Raw genomic sequence first — 21983 nt, 5'->3', positions numbered from 1 at the left:
CATAATTACTTACAATATCATTTTAAAATCTAATTAACCTTTGGTGTTGACTTTGTTATTTTGGAGAAGTTTACATGATTTATATAATTCTCTCTTCAGTGATGAGAGTATAAAGCACCTGCTAATTCATGGTTTCAAAGAAACTATTTCAGAGAAGACTCATTTAAAGGAGTCTTGTTTCTTAATCCCAGGGTCCAGGTTAGTTGAGATCGCTGGCCTTCCTGTGGGGTGGCCCTCCTCTTCAGCCTTCCATCATTCACCGAATTCAACCATATATTTTCCCCAATAGCTCCTGAGATTCTCTCTTCTATGTCTTGTATTATGTTGGTGAAGCTTGTATCTATGGCTCCTTGTCTCTTCTTTTGGTTTTCTATATCCAGGGTTGTTTCCATGTGTTCTTTCTTGATTGCTTCTATTTCCATTTTTAATTCCTTCAACTGTTTGATTGTGTTTTCCTGGAATTCTTTCAGGGATTTTTGTGACTCCTTTCTATGGGCTTCTACTTGTTTATTTATGTTTTCCTGGAATTCTTTCAGGGATTTTTGGGATTCCTCTCTGTAGGCTTCTACTTGTTCTCTAAGGGAGTTCTTCATGTCTTTCTTGAAGTCCTCCAGCATCATGAACAAATATGATTTTGAAACTAGATCTTGCTTTTCTGGTGTGTTTGGATATTCCGTGTTTGCTTTGGTGGGAGAATTGGGCTCTGATGATGCCATGTAGTCTTGGTTTCTGTTGCTTGGATTCCTGTGTTTGCCTCTTGCCATCAGATTATCTCTAGTGTTACTAGAGGACAGTGGCTAGACTGTCCTATAAGCCTGTGTGTCAGGGGTGCTGTAGACCTGTTTTCCTGTTTTCTTTCAGTCAGTTATGGGAACAGAGTGTTCTGCTTTTGGGCATGTTGTTTTTCCTATCTACAGGTCTTCAGCTGTAACACAGTTCCTGTGGGCCTGTGTCCTGAGTTCACTAGGCAGGTCGCTTGCAGCAGAAAAGTTGGTCTTACCTGTGGTCCCGAGGCTCAAGTTTGCTCGTGGGGTGTTGCTTACGAGCTCTCCACGGCGGCAGCAAGCAGGTTATGTTTGATTTTAATACATAATCTTGCTGTGTACCTGACACTGGCTTCAAAGTTGGAATGTTTTTGCCTCAGATTCTCTCATTTTGGCATAAAAATAAAAATATACATGTAACTTGGGGTTTCTCTTCATATAAATACACCATATCATTCTCCACCAATTTGATTAAGTCAAGCCCATATAGTTTTCTTTATTGTCATTACTAAAAGGAAACTATATAAAAGACTTGTTTTCATTAAAAATAAGAATGAAAACATTCTCAATTTGACATATATCATTAAAGCACTCTCTCCTGCATTTGTGTATCAATTATCTTAGAAATCTCAGAGGTTAAAAGAATATTGTCCCAACATCTTTAAATGAGAGCACCCTTTTCGAAAAATACAAATCTGTACAAATTCTAGGTTAAAGTCTTTTTTTCAGAATTCTCTACTATAAGATTTTCTTATTATTATTGTTTAACTACATGTTTCTAAAGACAGTTGCAAGGAAGACTTTTATAAGCAGGTGTTTTCTACTATGGCCGATCTTTTTCTGCATGTGTAGCTGTGTGCAATAAAAATATATTGACCAAAAAGATTTATATTCTTTCCAAAATACTTTATTCAGATATTTGTGAGGAAATAAATAACAATGAGTAATGTAACTCTAATATGTGATTTTGAATATTTCCTTTATTGTTACTTCATAAACATAACCACCCTAGCAAAAGTAGGAGGTTAAAATTCATTTTTATACATGTATTTCTACTAGTCAAGTTTTATGTACAAATGGTCAAAAATTCATGATGTACCATTCCCCATTGATTTGTGTTTCATTTACTGGAAACATGTCTTTCACTACCTAAAATAACTGTTCACTTGGTTATCTGCAAAATGAGCGCAATATCTGCTATAGGTTGTGATTATATAGAATCCAAGTACAACACTAGCAAAGTTCCCACCACACAAAGTAAACCCCATGAATGTTAAGGACTTCTCCTTCTTTCATTTTCATGCTTTGAAGAACCTATCATATTGTTTCCTAATTGGTGTCATATTGATCTGAATATAACCTCTGTTGAAATGTGGAAATCTCTCCTATAATTAAGAACTGTCTCCCTTCTACTTAGTCACCTTTTATTTTTTTAAACATATTTCTTTGTTTTTAAATTTTCTTAATTTTACCTACGATACTGGGACAATTACCTCGATAACAGGCCAACAGATAGATCTCATGGAAAATTACAGACTTTAGTATGACTCATCCTACATTTCAAAGAAAACTTTCTACTTAGTCCTTGCAGTGTATAATATGTTCTTCCAGCTCTTTGGTTCTCTGAATTTCAAGCCTGAAACTTTCCTCTCTTACAAAAAAAATGTGACTTCATGTTGCCAGAAGGTAGCTTACTCCGGTAAAGATAATGAACAGCCAAATTCTATGATATTTAGGAGGGGAAGTAAATGCTACAGGAAAGTACTGAGTTGTAAAATGGAAATAATGAAATCGGATGAAAGCTATGTGGGTTAGACATGAAATATAGTTTGATATGACTTAAGCTAATTTGACATGGTATAGAGATGATTCAAAAGTGACTGTGATTCTAGACCTAACATGAGCAAAATGGACACAATCAGAAAATAAAAGAACAGTAGAACATGACGTTCTTGAGTGGGGGTGGTTGGATGTGAGAGTAGTTAGAGAGGGAAATAACGTGATCAAAATACACTGGGAGAAAGAAATAGGAAAAATAAGACAAAGAAGGAAAAAAGTCAAAAAAGGCAATAATTTTTCTGTGTGGCAAATAAGCTTGGATCATCATTCTCAACCTTCAATAGTCTCTTCATTGTGTCACCTCAATGCTCCACAGAGAATTTGACAGTCTGCTTGCCCAAGGATATTGAATAACATATACTGTCATTGCAAATAATACTATTGCCTCAGTGAAGTTGAACTAAATTGCTTTAACAAGGCTAAATTAAAAATCAAACATGTTGATGTATTTAATGTGAGGCAGAGAAAGATCATCAAAAATGAGTGGCATAGTGATTGTCATAAACAATCCTTCATGGAGTAAAAGATTCATTTCTGACCCTTGAAATAAACCTATTTCTCATGTATTTACTCTGAGTTCAGGTAATTTAAGAGCATCATTTCTTTCTGGTCATTTTTTTATTTTAATGTGTGATTATATCCTTTCATATTACAATACACATATTCTCTTAAATGAACATGATAAAAATAAGAAATTCACCTTAATGATTAGAACTTTAGGAATATCTTTCATTCTTTTATATAATGTTAATGGTATAGACAAAGCCCTATTATTGAAGGTTGCAGGCATAACTCAGTGGCAAGGACACAAGTTAGTTTACAAGTGTGCATATTGCCTGTAAGTCTAGTTCTCAGTGACATAATTTCTCTGTCCTCGGTCAGCACATGTCAACCTACCCACACAGACACATAATGAAAATGAAGCAAATCGTTTAAAAAATTGATATTCTACAGGCCAGATTTTACATTTTCCAATTTGCATACCTAGATAATTTGAGTATTGGCAATTACAAAAAAGACTTCTTGGTTTTGTTTCGATTCTGGCCATATTTTATGTATTTTCTAAAGAAATTGAATCTAGAAGCATGGCTACAATGTGGCCTCACAATTATGTATGTTCTAACTCTGTGGAATGGTATATAATGGCCTTGTAATTTAATTGTATTATCAATTTTAAAAATATATGCTATTATCTTAAGTTTATTAAAGTAGTCTTTCTTAGATTAAAATTTTAAAATCTGTAAGAGAATACAGGGGCTGGCTCAAACGAATATATCCAGAAAAAAATTTCAATCACCATAAATAGATAACACAAGGTATTCAATGATACAGTCAGTTTCACACAACATCTATCCACAGCCCTATAGAAAATAACTATTAAGAAAATGCCAGTTCAAAGAGGTTAGCTACAACCAAAAATATAGGAAAAATATAATCTCAGACTAACACACACTCATATGCCAAAATCACTAGTACCATTAACAACACCACTACTACTAGAACCACCACCCCAAAATAACAAGAATTAATTACTATTGGTCATTAATATATCTCAATATCAGTATGCTCAAAAGGCACAGACTATCAAAATGGATAGGGAGACAGGATCCATCCTTCAATTCTATTCAGGAAGCACACCTCAGCATCAAAGATAGACATTACCCCAGAGTGAAGAATTAGAAAATAAATTTCCAAGCCAATGGATTGTAAAAGAAAATAGATCCCAAATGAAAATTAAAAGAGGTAGTAAAGACAATATTTATTAAAAGAATAATCCACCAAGATAGCATTTCAGTTCTTAACACCTGTGTCCCAAACCCAAGAGCACCCATATTTGTAAAAAGAACATTACTAAAGCTTATATTAAACATCCACCCTTACCCATTAAAAGTAGGGTACTTCAATAGACCATTTCCACCAAGTCATCCAGACAAAATCTAAACAAAGTAATACTAGAGTCAAGAGATATTATGAACCAAATGGACCCAATAGGTAGCTACAAAATATTTCACCCAAAATACAAAATAATATCTTACTCTCAGCACCTCACAGAACTTTTTCCATAATTGGCTGCATAGTGGGTCACAAAGAAAGTCTGAACAGATGCAAAAAAATTTAAATAATTTCTCAGACTACCATAGATTAAAGCTGTATTTTAACAACAGAAACAACCAAAAGTTTACAAACTCATGTGAACTAAAAAAAGTCTCTGAATGACTACTAAATCAAGGCTGAACTAAAGACATTAAATGCTTCCTAGCATTCAATAAAATTGAATATACAACATACCCAAACTTGTGAGACACAAAGAAAGCAATGTTAAGAGGAAAGTTCACCCTTTTCTCTCTGAGAAAGGTGGCATGTGGTAAGGTTGGAATGACTCTCAGATAGCCACATCTTTCCCGACAGTATTTCACCACATTGGATGCTACCAAGTTGACACCACTTTCCTATGAAGTTATCATCAGACAAGCTACAATTAATAATGGTATACTTAGTCATGTGGCTCATAGGAAATCCACCGTGGTAAAGGCTATTTCTGGAATTCACACTGTTGGACTAAAAAATGAGCTAGAAAGAAACATTACCATCAGGCTTGGATATGCTAATGCTAAGATTTATAGACTTGATGACTCAAGTTGTCCTAGACCAGGATGTTATAGATCATGTGGTAGTAGTACACCAGATGAGTTTCCTACAGAAATTCCAGAGACCAAAGGGAACTTCAAATTAGTCAGTCCCGTTTCCTTTGTTGACTGTCCTGGTCATGATATTTTGATGGCTATGATGCTGAATGGTGCAGCAGTGATGGATGCATCTCTTCTCTTGATAGCTGGGAATAAATCATGTCCTCAGCCCCAGACTTCCAAACACCTGGCTTCCATAGAAATCATGAAACTCAAGCATAGTTTGATCTTCCAGAAAAAAATTGGTCTGACTAAGGAACAATACAAAAAAACCTCGCATTTGTGCAAGAAACAGTAGCAGAAGGGGTGCCAATTATTCCAATTTCTGCTCAGCTGAAATGCAATATTGAAGTCATCTGTGAGTACATAGTAAAGAAAATACCAGTGCCCCCAAGAAACTTTACTTCAGAGCCCCATCTTATTTTTATCAAGTCATTTGATCTCAACAAACCTGGCTGTGAAGTCAATGACCTTAAGGGAGGTGTAGCTGGCAACAGTATTTTAAAAGGAGTTTTAACACAAGCCAGGAGATAGAAGTCAGACCCGGTATTGTCTCCAAGGATAGAGAAGGAAAACTCATGTGTAAACCATTTTTTTTCCAAAGTTGTGTCACTTTTTGCAGAACATAATGATCTGCAGTGTGCTGCCTCAGGTGGTCTCATTGAAGTTGGAACAAAGATCCACCCCACTTTGTGGAAAGCTGACAGAATGGTGGGACAAGTGCTTGGTGCACTTGGAGCTTTACCTGAAATATTGACAGAACTGGAAATATCCTGTTTCCTGCTTAGACGTCTTCTGGTCATAGTGCTGAAGGAGACAAGAAAGCGGCAAAGGTCCAAAAGTTGTATAAGAATAAAGTGCTTGCTTCCTGGTTGCTGCCGCTGCATAGAGCCCCTGGGCAGCACCCCACGAGCGAACCTGAGCCTCTGGACCACAGGTAAGACCAAATTTTCTGCTGCAAGAAAGCTGCCTGGTGAGCTTGGGACACACGGAAGCAGAATTTCTCTAGGACCGGGCACATTCTGTGTTTACCGGAAGTCCCACACCCGCGGATCCCGGCCCACAGCAGCTCTCTGCTCCCAGACCAGGTGAGAGAGAGACCCAACCGCCTGGTCAGGTGGGCACTCCTGAGGCTGCAGAGCAGAAGAGACCACCAACACTGCTCACCCCTGCCCACATCCCTGGCCCAAGAGGAAACTGTATAAGGCTTCTGGGCTCCCGTGGGGGAGGGCCCAGGAGAGGCAGGACACCTGCCTGAGACACCGCCGGAACCTGAAAGAAACAGACCGGATAAACAGTTCTCTGCACCCAAATCCCGTGGGAGGGAGAGCTAAACCTTCAGAGAGGCAGACAAGCCTGGGAAACCAGAAGAGACTGCTCCCTGCACACACATCTCGGACGCCAGAGGAAAAAGCCAAAGACCATCTAGAACCCTGGTGCACTGAAGCTCCCGGAAGGGGCGGCGCAGGTATTCCTGGTTGCTGCCGCTGCAGAGAGCCCCTGGGCAGCACCCCACGAGCTAACTTGAGCCTCAGGACCACAGGTAAGACCAAATTTTCTGCTGCAAGAAAGCTGCCTGGTGAACTCAAGACACAGGCCCACAGGAACAGCTGAAGACCTGTAGAGAGGAAAAACTACACGCCCGAAAGCAGAACACTCTGTCCCCATAACTGACTGAAAGAGAGGAAAACAGGTCTACAGCACTCCTGACACACAGGCTTATAGGACAGTCTAGCCACTGTCAGAAATAGCAGAACAAAGTAACACTAGAGATAATCTGATGGCGAGAGGCAAGCGCAGGAACCCAAGCAACAGAAACCAAGACTACATGCCATCATCGGAGCCCAATTCTCCCACCAAAACAAACATGGAATATCCAAACACACCAGAAAAGCAAGATCTAGTTTCAAAATCATATTTGATCATGATGCTGGAGGACTTCAAGAAAGACATGAACACACTTAGGGAAACAAAGGAAAACATTAATAAACAAGTAGAAGCCTACAGAGAGAAATCGCAAAAATCCCTGAAAGAATTCCAGGAAAACACAATCAAACAGTTGAAGGAATTAAAAATGGAAATAGAAGCAATCAAGAAAGAACACATGGAAACAACCCTGGATATAGAAAACCAAAAGAAGAGACAAAGAGCTGTAGATACAAGCTTCACCAACAGAATACAAGAGATGGAAGAGAGAATCTCAGGAGCAGAAGATTCCATAGAAATCATTGACTCAACTGTCAAAGATAATGTAAAGCGGAAAAAGCTACTGGTCCAAAACATACAGGAAATCCAGGACTCAATGAGAAGATCAAACCTAAGGATAATAGGTATAGAAGAGAGTGAAGACTCCCAGCTCAAAGGACCAGTAAATATCTTCAACAAAATCATAGAAGAAAACTTCCCTAACCTAAAAAAAGAGATACCCATAGACATACAAGAAGCCTACAGAACTCCAAATAGATTGGACCAGAAAAGAAACACCTCCCGTCACATAATTGTCAAAACACCAAACGCACAAAATAAAGAAAGAATATTAAAAGCAGTAAGGGAAAAAGGTCAAGTAACATATAAAGGGCGACCTATGAGAATCACACCAGACTTCTCGCCAGAAACTATGAAGGCCAGAAGATCCTGGACTGATGTCATACAGACCCTAAGAGAACACAAATGCCAGCCCAGGTTACTGTATCCTGCAAAACTCTCAATTAACATTGATGGAGAAACCAAGATATTCCATGACAAAACCAAATTTACACAATATCTTTCTACAAATCCAGCACTACAAAGGATAATAAATGGTAAAGCCCAACATAAGGAGGCAAGCTATACCCTAGAAGAAGCAAGAAACTAATCGTCTTGGCAACAAAACAAAGAGAATGAAAGCACACAAACATAACCTCACATCCAAATATGAATATAAAGGGAAACAATAATCACTATTCCTTAATATCTCTCAATATCAATGGCCTCAACTCCCCAATAAAAAGACATAGATTAACAAACTGGATACGCAACGAGGACCCTGCATTTTGCTGCCTACAGGAAACACACCTCAGAGACAAAGACAGACACTACCTCAGAGTGAAAGGCTGGAAAACAACTTTCCAAGCAAATGGTCAGAAGAAGCAAGCTGGAGTAGCCATTCTAATATCAAATAAAATCAATTTTCAACTAAAAGTCATCAAAAAAGATAAGGAAGGACACTTCATATTCATCAAAGGAAAAATCCACCAAGATGAACTCTCAATCCTAAATATCTATGCCCCAAATACAAGGGCACCTACATACGTAAAAGAAACCTTACTAAAGCTCAAAACACACATTGCACCTCACACAATAATAATGGGAGATTTCAACACCCCACTCTCATCAATGGACAGATCATGGAAACAGAAATTAAACAGTGATGTCGACAGACTAAGAGAAGTCATGAGCCAAATGGACTTAACGGATATTTATAGAATATTCTATCCTAAAGCAAAAGGATATAGCTTCTTCTCAGCTCCTCATGGTATTTTCTCCAAAATTGACCATATAATTGGTCAAAAAACGGGCCTCAACAGGTACAGAAAGATAGAAATAATCCCATGCGTGCTATCGGACCACCACGGCCTAAAACTGGTCTTCAATAACAATAAGGGAAGAATGCCCACATATACGTGGAAATTGAACAATGCTCTACTCAATGATAACCTGGTCAAGGAAGAAATAAGGAAAGAAATTAAAAACTTTTTAGAATTTAATGAAAATGAAGATACAACATACTCAAACTTATGGGACACAATGAAAGCTGTGCTAAGAGGAAAATTCATAGCTCTGAGTGCCTGCAGAAAGAAACAGGAAAGAGCATATGTCAGCAGCTTGACAGCACACCTAAAAGCTCTAGAACAAAAAGAAGCAAATACACCCAGGAGGAATAGAAGGCAGGAAATAATCAAACTCAGAGCTGAAATCAACCAAGTAGAAACAAAAAGGACCATAGAAAGAATCAACAGAACCAAAAGTTGGTTCTTGAGAAAATCAACAAGATAGATAAACCCTTAGCCAGACTAACGAGAGGACACAGAGAGTGTGTCCAAATTAACAAAATCAGAAATGAAAAGGGAGACATAACTACAGATTCAGAGGAAATTCAAAAAATCATCAGATCTTACTATAAAAACCTATATTCAACAAAATTTGAAAATCTTCAGGAAATGGACAATTTCCTAGACAGATACCAGGTATCGAAGTTAAATCAGGAACAGATAAACCAGTTAAACAACCCCATAACTCCTAAGGAAATAGAAGCAGTCATTAAAGGTCTCCCAACCAAAAAGAGCCCAGGTCCAGACGGGTTTAGTGCAGAATTCTATCAAACCTTCATAGAAGACCTCATACCAATATTATCCAAACTATTCCACAAAATTGAAACAGATGGAGCCCTACCGAATTCCTTCTACGAAGCCACAATTACTCTTATACCTAAACCACACAAAGACACAACAAAGAAAGAGAACTTCAGACCAATTTCCCTTATGAATATCGACGCAAAAATACTCAATAAAATTCTGGCAAACCGAATTCAAGAGCACATCAAAACATTCATCCACCATGATCAAGTTGGCTTCATCCCAGGCATGCAGGGATGGTTTAATATACGGAAAACCATCAACGTGATCCATTATATAAACAAACTGAAAGAACAGAACCACATGATCATTTCATTAGATGCTGAGAAAGCATTTGACAAAATTCAACACCCCTTCATGATAAAAGTCCTGGAAAGAATAGGAATTCAAGGCCCATACCTAAACATAGTAAAAGCCATATACAGCAAACCAGTTGCTAACATTAAACTAAATGGAGAGAAACTTGAAGCAATCCCACTAAAATCAGGGACTAGACAAGGCTGCCCACTCTCTCCCTACTTATTCAATATAGTTCTTGAAGTTCTAGCCAGAGCAATCAGACAACAAAAGGAGATCAAAGGGATACAGATCGGAAAAGAAGAGGTCAAAATATCACTATTTGCAGATGACATGATAGTATATTTAAGTGATCCCAAAAGTTCCACCAGAGAACTACTAAAGCTGATAAACAACTTCAGCAAAGTGGCTGGGTATAAAATTAACTCAAATAAATCAGTTGCCTTCCTCTATACAAAAGAGAAACAAGCCGAGAAAGAAATTAGGGAAATGACACCCTTCATAATAGACCCAAATAATATAAAGTACCTCGGTGTGACTTTAACCAAGCAAGTAAAAGATCTGTACAATAAGAACTTCAAGACACTGAGGAAAGAAATTGAAGAAGACCTCAGAAGATGGAAAGATATCCCATGCTCATGGATTGGCAGGATTAATATAGTAAAAATGGCCATTTTACCAAAAGCAATCTACAGATTCAATGCAATCCCCATCAAAATAACAATCCAATTCTTCAAAGAGTTAGACAGAACAATTTGCAAATTCATCTGGGATAACAAAAAACCCAGGATAGCTAAAGCTATCCTCAACAATAAAAGGACTTCAGGGGGAATCACTATCCCTGAACTCAAGCAGTATTACAGAGCAATAGTGATAAAAACTGCATGGTATTGGTACAGAGACAGACAGATAGACCAATGGAATAGAATTGAAGACCCAGAAATGAACGCACACACCTATGGTCACTTGATTTTTGACAAAGGAGCCAAAACCATCCAATGGAAAAAAGATAGCATTTTCAGCAAATGGTGCTGGTTCAACTGGAGGGCAACATGTAGAAGAATGCAGATCGATCCATGCTTATCACCCTGTACAAAGCTTAAGTCCAAGTGGATCAAGGACCTCCACATCAAACCAGACACACTCAAACTAATAGAAGAAAAACTAGGGAAGCATCTGGAACACATGGGCACTGGAAAAAAATTTCCTGAACAAAACACCAATGGCTTATGCTCTAAGATCAAGAATCGACAAATGGGATCTCATAAAACTGCAAAGCTTCTGTAAGGCAAAGGACACTGTGGTTAGGACAAAACGGCAACCAACAGATTGGGAAAAGATCTTTACCAATCCTACAACTGATAGAGGCCTTATATCCAAAATATACAAAGAACTCAAGAAGTTATACCTCAGGGAAACAAATAACCCTATTAAAAAATGGGGTTCAGAGCTAAACAAAGAATTCACAGCTGAGGAATGCCGAATGGCTGAGAAACACCTAAAGAAATGTTCAACATCTTTGTCATAAGGGAAATGCAAATCAAAACAACCCTGAGATTTCACCTCACACCAGTGTGATTGGCTAAGATCAAAAACTCAGGTGACAGCAGATGCTGGCGAGGATGTGGAGAAAGAGGAACACTCCTCCATTGTTGGTGGGATTGCAGACTGGTAAAACCATTCTGGAAATCAGTCTGGAGGTTCCTCAGAAAATTGGACATTGAACTGCCTGAGGATCCAGCTATACCTCTCTTGGGCATATAACCAAAAGATGCCTCAACATATAAAAGAGACATGTGCTCCACTATGTTCATCGCAGCCTTACTTATAATAGCCAGAAACTGGAAAGAACCCAGATGCCCTTCAACAGAGGAATGGATACAGAAAATGTGGTACATCTACACAATGGAATATTACTCAGCTATCAAAAACAACGAGTTTATGAAATTCGTAGGCAAATGGTTGGAACTGGAAAATATCATCCTGAGTGAGCTAACCCAATCACAGAAAGACATACATGGTATGCACTCATTGATAAGTGGCTATTAGCCCAAATGCTTGAATTACCCTAGATCCCTAGAACAAACGAAACTCAAGACGGATGATCAAAATGTGAATGCTTCACTCCTTCTTTAAATGAGGAAAAAGAATACCCTTGGCAGGGAAGGGAGAGGCAAAGATTAAAACAGAGACTTAAGGAACACCCATTCAGAGCCTGCCCCACATGTGGCCCATACATATACAGCCACCCAATTAGACAAGATGGATGAAGCAAAGAAGTGCAGACCGACAGGAGCCGGATGTAGATCGCTCCTGAGAGACACAGCCAGAATACAGCAAATACAGAGGCGAATGCCAGCAGCGAACCACTGAACTGAGAATAGGTCCCCTATTGAAGGAATCAGAGAAAGAACTGCAAGAGCTTGAAGGGGCTCGAGACCCCAAAAGTACAACAATGCCAAGCAACCAGAGCTTCCAGGGACTAAGCCACTACCTAAAGACTATACATGGACTGACCCTGGACTCTGACCCCATAGGTAGCAATGAATATCCTAGTAATAGCACCAGTGGAAGGGGAAACCCTGGGTCCTGCAAAGACTGAACCCCCAGTGAACTAGTCTATGGGGGGATGGCGGCAATGGGGGAGGGTTGGGAGGGGGACACCCATAAGGAAGGGGAGGGGGGAGGGGGATGTTTGCCCGGAAACCGGGAAAGGGAATAACACTCAAAATGTATATAAGAAATACTCAAGTTAATAAAAAAAAAGAAAGAAAGAAAATAAGTGATGAAACTAAGAAAAAAAAAAGAATAAAGTGCTTATGGTCAACATAGGATTTGGTCAACATAGGATTCCTATAAACAGGAGGAAGAGTTAGTGCTGTCAAGGCTGATTTGGGCAAGATTGTTTTGATCAATCCTGTGTGCACGAAAGTGGGAGAAAAAAATTGCCTTTATCAGAAGAGTTGAGAAACATTGGTATTTAATTGGTTGGGGTCAGATATGAAGAGGAGTGACCATTAAGTCGACTGTAGATGATGACTGAAGACTTCACGTTAAACAATGCCTTGGGATGGAGTTAGAATTTCTTTTAATATCCTAGGGGTATATTTTCAAAGCAATACTAGAGGGAATTAATTTCATAGCTCATTACCTTACTAGTAGCTATAAGTTTATTCTTTTTTATTTTGTGGTGAAAATTTAACCTCTACTTTTGCTTCATTTTTATTGATTCCTTGTTTCATATCATGTAGCCCAATCCCACTTGTCCCCTCATATCTGACCTTGCAACTTCCCCCAAAATAAGTAGAACACAAACAACAACAACAACAACAAACCAAAACATAGAAAGCTTCTCATGGTCAAAGCTGTAGCTTCTGTGATGACACCAATGTTGGCTCCTCATCAGGACTCCCTCAAGTTATCCTGTTGCTGTGCGGTATCATGGAGATCCTACAGCTTTGGAACAGCAGGACTGGCCCTTTCACAATCCCATCTATTTGAAGATGATATAGGTTTTATGGTGGATCAATTCAAAACCCTGAAACTGGGCTGGGCTGATAATTGAGCTGGTCAACTTGGCTGTGCCAACTCTTCCAATGTGCCTTCACCACCAGGGCCAGCTTCACTGTGTTGCCCAGGTGAGGTGCCAGGACTGCTCATTCCATTAAGGCCAGCTCTCCCTACAGAAGACAGCAATGGGGGAGGATATCCCATCCATACCACTTTATAATAAACTAGTGGCAGGGCCAGCTGTCCAGAGTGCTGTATCCATTGAGGGATGGGGTCAGATCTGCACAGTCCAGGACCTTCCAGTGTTCTCTAATGGTAATAATGACCCATGGACACTGACCCACCACACTGTGGTGCCACAGACTCAAAAATGGCCCCAATGGCAGGGATGTCCACTCATAGCTGGCTACTTCTTTCCATTCTTGAGCCTTCAATTCCTTTTTTCTCTCTCATGTGTCATGGTGACAAGCAGGTATCTATGGTCATGCACTGGAGAGCAGGTCTGTCGATGACATGGGGTTCTGCAAGACCTTGTGTTCTTCTTTCCATGCTGTGCTGCTGTGATTTGATTTTTATGATCTCTAGTCATAAGACAAGTTTTGGCCATCAAGTTAGAATGAACAAAGAACTGCCATCTGTTCTGCCCCTGATATAGAACAATTCCACCAACAAGGTGTCTCTGTGCCTATTGCTGGCATTTGTAACCTATTTCTAATAAGGGGCCTAAAAGTAAATGTGAAAAGTAGTGTACTATATACTACATTGGATCAAATCTACATTTTAGCAAAAGTTAAGCATTCCAAAATAAGGTCTAATTTATTAATGAATGAAACTTTAAAGTGAAACTTGGCTGCAACCAGTCTTTGATCATGATAGCAATCATATCATGAACCTATCTAAAATGAAGATGATCTCTTCTCTTGATTCATCTGTGAGTAGTTTCATAGTGAAGGGCAATTAGTAAAACTTAAAGACCCACCCCTTTATTTGTCCTTCTATTTGGGGTTCTGTTTGAAATTTGAAGGAAGATGAACAAGGGGCTCAAATGAGCACTACTCTTAGAAATTGAATGTCCATTCCCTTATCACTGTTGGATCTTTCTTATTCATTTCCTGGATGGGACCTTAGGAATCCAGTACCAGAAATTCTCACTGTCTTCCTGTATCCTGAGACTATGTCTTTATTATGTATACCTAAAATCTCAGTCTTTTCTCACTGGCAAATAGTATAACAGCAGGTGATTAGTGCTTTGTTGAGCTCTTTGTTTTAGTAAGCTATGGATGGGATAGTCTCTTGCATGATGAAGAAACAGTTTGCCATGGACTCCACTTCCGCTAGCTGTAGAACCTTTCCTTAGTTGGTAGGATTATGGTGGAAATTGTGCTATTGGTAATCTTTGAGCCTTGGAAGAGGTAAAAATTGTTCAAAAACAGTGTGTTCTTTGGTTTCTAAATCTATTCCCCTCATGCCTGCAATTTTCTTGTGCTGTGCTTTTAAATTAATCATGCTTTTGCTTAATTAGATACTCTTCTACAGCAATGATTTCCAACTCTGCCTTACATAAGAATTGCTGAGGAAGTTTGAAGGGGGAAATAAAAGAGCCCTGGGTGAAGTCCAGGCTTTGATAGTTATTAAAACTTGCCAGTGTTGAGAAAGAAGTGAGTTTAGAAATGTGCATCCTAAATAATGATGTCACTGACTTTTGATTCTTTTATTTACTTTTCTTTTGATTCACATACAAATGGAATTCAGTGCCACAATAACTATGCTATGATCTTTTGGATACTGCAGCTGCCTTAAAGAGGTTTAGAACTGTGGCTGTGAGTTTTGAGGAAACCTATTGACATGATGTATTTGATTGACACTGAAAGGTTGTATTGTAACATGAAGAAAACATTTAAATAAAACAAGGTTCTGAATCAAAAAAAGAGGAAAGTTCACATAACTAAGGACTTATATAAAGAAAGCAGAGTGTTCTCATATAAATAACTTAACACTGGACTTGAAAAAGCTAAGGATAAAAAATGAGCAAACATGATTTCAGGAAATAATAAAACTGAAGGCTGAAATCCATATAATATAAACAAAGAGAACAATATAAGAAACCAGTGAAACATTGAGTTTGTTCTTTGAGAAATCAAGAAAATAGATAAGTCATTATCCAAACTAACTAAAACCCACAGGGAGGATATACAAATTAACAAAATACACAGAAAAGTGGGACATAGCAACAGACACTGAGGAACTCAAAGAATCATTAGCTCGAACTCGAAAAATCTGTATCTCTACAAACTTGGAATATCAAAAAGAATTGAACAATTTTCTAGGTCAATACCACTTACCAAAGTTAAATCAAGATCAGGTAAAAAATTTAAATAGACTTAGAATCTAGAAGAAAACAGAAGCAGTTGTCAAAAGTCTCCCAAATGAACAAAGCCCAGGACCAGATGGTTTTTAGCACAGAATTCTACCAGTCTTTTTAAAAAGTGCCAAGACCAGTACTTTTCTTTTTTTCCCATCTTTATTAACTTATTTCTTATTTACATTTCGATTGTTATTCCCCCAACATCCCCCTAACCCCTCCCTCTCCCCTCCTATATGGGTGCTCCCCTCCCCATCTCCCCACATTACCGCCCTCCCCCCAATAATCACATTCACTGGGGGTTCAGTACTTTTCAAATTATTCCACAAAATAGAAACAGAAGGAACATTACCAAACTTATTTCATAAGGTCACAGTCACCCTGACAACCAAACCACACAAAGAAAGATTCAAGACAGAATTACAGACCAATTTTTCTCATGAAGATTGTTGTAAAAATACTCAATAAAATACTTGCAAACCCTAAGTATTTATCAAAATGGTGATCTACCATGACCAATTAGATGTTATCCCAGAGATGCAAGGATGGTTCAATATATAAATATGTTGTCAATAAAATATAACATATAAACAAGCTGAAAGGAAAAAAAAACAACTATACAATCATCTCATTAGGTGCTGGTAAAAAGCACTTGAAAATATTCCAACCTCATCATTATAAAAATCATGAAGTAATTCGGGATACAAAGGACATATCTAACTATAATGTAGGCAATTTACAGGATGCCTATAAGTTATATCTAATTAAATGGAGAGACATTCAAAATGGTTCCATTAAATCGGGAGCAAGACAGGGTTGTTTACTCTATAGCTATTGAATATAGTACTTGAATTTCTATCTAGAAAAATGAAACAACTTAAGGAGATTATTGGGATACTATTTAGAAAGGAAAATGACAATGTATCATTATTTGCAGATGATATGTACAGGATCCCAAAAATTCTACCAGGGACCTCATACAGCCAATAAATATCTTCAGGAAAGTGGCCGGATACAAGATAACAACGCCTTCCCCACCAAATTCATAGATCTCCTATATATAAAGGACACGTTGGCTGAGAAAGCAATAAGGGAAATTACAGTTTTCATGATACCCAAACATAAGATAAAATATCTTGGAGTAAGTCTAACCAAGCAAGCAAAAGACCTGTATAACAAGGAACTCAAGTTGTTGGAGAAATAAATTGAAGAAGGTATCAGAATATGGAAAAATCTCACATGTTCATGTATCTTAGGTAAAATTAACATAGCAAGTATAACCATCTACCAAAATTATTGTACAGGATTTTGAAATTCACATAAAACTTCTAACACAATTCTTTAAAGAACTTGAGAGCAATATTTAACTTTATATGGAATGCCAAACCGATAAACAAAAATAGGATAGCTAAAACAATACTGTATCATGTAATAACTTCCACAGGTATAACTTTCCCTGACTGGAAATTGTACTACAAATCTATAGTAATAAAACAACATGGTATCATCATAAAAAGAAACAGGTTGATTGATGGAATTGAGTCAAAACCCCTGATGTAATTCTACAGACCTATAGAAACCTGAATCTTATGAAGAAACTAGAAATATATAATGAAAAAAAAGAATGTATGTTCAAAAATTGGTGCTATAGTTTAACTGAATGTCTGCAGATAGAAGAATGCAAATAGACCCATATCTATCATTCTGCACAAAACTCAAGTGTAAGTGCATCAAAGACATCAAGATAAAATCAAACACAGTGAAGTGAAGCTGATAGAAGAGAAAGTGTGGAGTAGCCTTGAATACATTGGCATTGGAGACAACTTTCTGAACAGAACAATGATGGCACAGGCACTAAAACTGGCAATTAATGTGACCTTTTTGAAATTGAAATCTTCTGTAGGGTAATGGACACCATCAATATGACAAAATGGTAGCTTGCAGATAGGAAAAGATCCTTACCAACCCTATATTTGACAGAGGACTGATATCCAAAACAGATTAAATGAAAAACTCAAAGCAAATAGATATCAACAGCCCAAATAATCCAAGTAGCAATGGAGCACAAACAAAAACAGAATTGTTAACAGAAGAACCTTAAAGGTCTGAGAAACAAAAAAATGTTCAACATTCTCAGTCATGAGGGAAATGACTTTGTAATTCCATTTTATATCCGTCAGAATGTCTAGGATCACAAGAACATAAGTGGCAGATAATGTTGGAGATGATATGGAGCACAATTTGTGGGAGTGATATTTGTATAACCACTTAGGAAATCATTATGGTGGTTTCTTGGGAAATTGGTCTTCGAGACTAAGCTATACCACCCCTAGGCATATACCCAAATGATGTTTTATTCTACCTCAAGGACACTTTATTAATAATAAGCAGAAACCCCAAAGAACCTAGGTGGTGGGACTCAACTAAAGACTTGATAAAGAAAATGTGGTACATTTACACAATGGAATAATACTCAACTGTTAAAAAATAAGATCATTAAAATTTCAGGCAAATGGAAGTTTCTAAAAATAGGCAACAAGAGAGAGACAATGCAGATCCAGGAAGACAGTCATGGAATGTACTCACTTGCACATTGACATTAGGTTTTAAGTAAAGGACAAACATGCTACAATCCACAAACTCTGAGAGGCCAAATTAGCAAACCCTCATATCAAGACCTTGTCAAGCAACCCCGTGGGAGAAAACGACTCCTAAAAGCAGCAAAAGAATCAGTGATAATTCCCATTGTTATGAATCCCAAAAGAACACTAAGCTACACAACCACAACATAAATGCAGAGGACCTGTCAGAACCACACAGGATTTCTGGCTAGAGGCTCAGTGTCTGTGAGTGCCTGTGAGCCCTGCTTAGCTGACTCTTGCAGAGAATCAACTCTGCAAGAGTTGTCCTGTATTCCTCTGGCTGCTAAATTCCTGCCTCAGGGTTACCTGCGCTCTGCCTGTTTGGCTGTGGGTCTCTATATGTGTTCCTGTCAATTGCTGGATGAAGCTTTTCAGAGGGCCAGGTTCTTGTTCATGAGTATAGTGAAGTATTGTTAAGATTCATTTCACTGACATTCTGTTTGGTTGATTTTTTACAAATATGGATTTATACAAATTCAGTACATATCTTTATTTACTCCTAATTTACTTTTCTTCTCTTATAAAAAGATCAATGATTTCACTCACTTTTTTTTCAGATAGATATTTCCCTACGAATATATTGATAACACTGAGAGATACATAAGTGAAGTCTGTATCTTTTAGGTGAAAACATATTCTTATATATTTTGCAGAGATTGTAGTGAGTAGAGCACTTGTTATGTAAGCATAATGACCCGAGTCCAGGTCTCATGAAAAACAGCCATAGTACCTGTTTGAAAACCACAGCATTAAATAAAGGGGAAGACAAATGGATCCCCAAGGATTCATTGGTCAGTCACTTGGTGAGCTCCAGTTTCAGTTTCAGAGAAAGAATTTGTTAAATAAAATAAGCTAGAGAAGTAGAGTTACAAAGGAAAATATGTAAAGTCAACCTTTGAATTCTAAACACCTATAGGAAGCCGGTCTATAAACATGCATATCGGAATGCAATCAACTACTAAGGCATGGTCAACATCCCAGTTGCCATCTTCAAAAGAAAAACAACCTCCCAGTCATAATCAACTACCAGTTACTTCTTAGCTAAAGGAGGAAAAAAGTGTGAGCACTTAGACCTAGAATTCTTTCTCCTAGAGAAGCCTTGATTACATGCACAGATTGTGATAGGATGCATTTTTATTTTCACTTTTTTCTAGGAACTTTTTTACTTTTTCAGACCTGATTGATTTTATTGACTCCACTTTTCTACATCGGTTTTCTTTGTTTTGTTTTAGAAGCCTTATGATAAAAGTACTTGCAAATGAATAAAAACATCACATCTCAAAATTAACCTGATCCAATGTCAATACAACTTCAAGAACTTAAATATAGTTAAAAATATTTGAAATGGAAGCTAGAAAGTTTCATATTAAAATTTACCCTTTATGTACTGAATATATTTTATTCATTAATTCACTATGTAACACAAAACTTCACAACAGAATTAGAACTAGAAAAGCAATAAGCTTTATATACTTTCTCACAACTTGAGTTTAATATGTGCACCCAGTCCTTCCTCATCTCCCTTTGATTTTCTTGTTCTGCTTTCTCTTTGTTACAGTGTACCCACAGGTGCATTAGCTTCTATGCAAACACAGTATTGTTTTCATGTAATTCTATTAGTTGAATGTGGGAGTGAGTTACCATGTTGGAGGTATTCTATTTAAAAAGATTATGCCAACTCGAATATTATAAAGGGTATCCTGTGTATATTTCCTACCTATTGTGAGTAGAGTAGCAACAAACATGAATACGTAAGTATCCCTGTAGTAGCAGGATATACATCTTTTAGGCTACAGATGCTTGGAAATGTATTTTAGGATCATGCTCTAGGTTAATTTCTCGTTTTAGGGGAAACATTCAGTCTGATTTCCCAAATGGCTTCATTAGTTAACACTCAAACCAATACTGCATATAAACTCGCCCTTCCTCGCATCCTTCCCAGCATTTGTTATTATTTGTGTCCCTGATAGTGACCACATGAGATAGAATCTTAGAGAAATTTCAATCTATACCTCACTAATAGCTACGGATAGCAAACAATTTAACAGTGTTTAATAGTCAATTTCACTTCTTTTGAGGTATTTATAGTCAGACCTATGGCCTACTAGTAAACATTTTGTTTAATATTCATACATGTGTATAATGTATTTAGATCAAATACTTTCTCCATTCCCTTCTCTTCAACTCATCTAGCACCCTCCATCACTTTTCCCTCAAAATTTCATGTGCTTTCTCTATTTCTCTTTTTTATAATACCTCTGAGTCCATTTAGTGCTGCCTGTGTTTCCAAGGAGAGTAACGATTTCCTGGAGAATGAAAAGCGATTGTTTTAACATTTACTTAGTTAGTTCTTTGTACATTCTAGACATTAATATTCTACCAGATGAATGGCTGGCAAAGATTTCTCCCATTCTATGGGCTTCCTCTTCACCAGGTTGACATTTTCTTTTGCTGCACAAAACATGTTTAGCTTTACAAGACTGCATTTGGCAGTCCTTGTTCTTATTTCCTGTGCTACTGGAGCACGATTCAGAAAGTCATTACCAGTGCCATGTTGAAGTGTCCATCTTAATTTTTTCTGTGGTTTTGAGCTATCAGATATTATCTTGAAGTCTTTGATGCATTTATACTTAAGTTTTCTGCAGCGTGACAGGCAAAAATCTAATTTAATCTGAGTATCATTTTTGAGGTTTCCAAGAACCATTTGTTTGAGACACTGCCTTTTCTGCATTATATAATTTGTCAAACTTCAGGTAGCTATAATTAGGCACATGTAATTATATATGTGTCCTTTATTTATCCTGTTTCACTGATCTAGTTGTCTAGTTTTTCTTTGCCCCATCATGCTGTTTTTTAGTTTCATGGCTATATTAATGAAATATGTATAATATAATTAAATAAGTTTTGGTTGTGTCTTCTGCAGTATTTCCATCTGAGTACAAAAGCTTGAGAGCACTACATTTCAAATAATACCGTATCTTAAATTCATTACACTTTTTAATTTTTGCACTAATATGGGGAATTTATTTCAGAGGAATACAGATATTTTAATGCATGGTATGTATAAAAAGTTTGTTGGTTTATTGTTTAAGCATTTAATTATTTTTAAAAGCTTTGATGTTTACCACAGAAAATATAGCTATTTTATTCTATCCCTCAAATATTTCAGCCATTTTACTCTATTTTTTTTAAATTACATATAATTCTTTACTTACATTTCAAATGTTATTCCCTCTCCTGGTTTCCTGGTTTCCTGGTTTCCTGTACATAAGCCCCCATCCTCTCCCTCCTTCCCCATACTGGTATTCCCCGCATTCATCCCCCTTACTGTCTCCCCCCATTTTCCCCTGCACTGGGGGTTCAACCTTGGCAGGACCCAGAGCTTCCCCTTCCACTGGTGCCCCAACAAGGATATTCTCTGCTACATATGGAATTGGAGCCCTGGGTTAGTCCATGTATAGTCTTTCAGTAGTGGTTTAGTCCTGGGA

The 21983-nt window shown here is 37.6% G+C and overlaps 1 pseudogene; it reads left to right on the top strand.

Annotated features, from left to right (window-relative positions):
* Window positions 1-903: 903 nt before the first annotated feature.
* Eif2s3-ps1 (eukaryotic translation initiation factor 2 subunit gamma, pseudogene 1) lies at window positions 904-6720 on the top strand (annotated as a pseudogene).
* The last annotated feature ends 15263 nt before the right edge of the window (window positions 6721-21983 follow it).

This window comes from Rattus norvegicus, chromosome 2 (genome assembly GCF_036323735.1).
Source record: "Rattus norvegicus strain BN/NHsdMcwi chromosome 2, GRCr8, whole genome shotgun sequence".
Lineage (NCBI taxonomy): Eukaryota > Metazoa > Chordata > Mammalia > Rodentia > Muridae > Rattus > Rattus norvegicus.
Note: the sequence above shows the minus strand (reverse complement) of the source record. Positions and strands in the feature narration are given on the sequence as shown.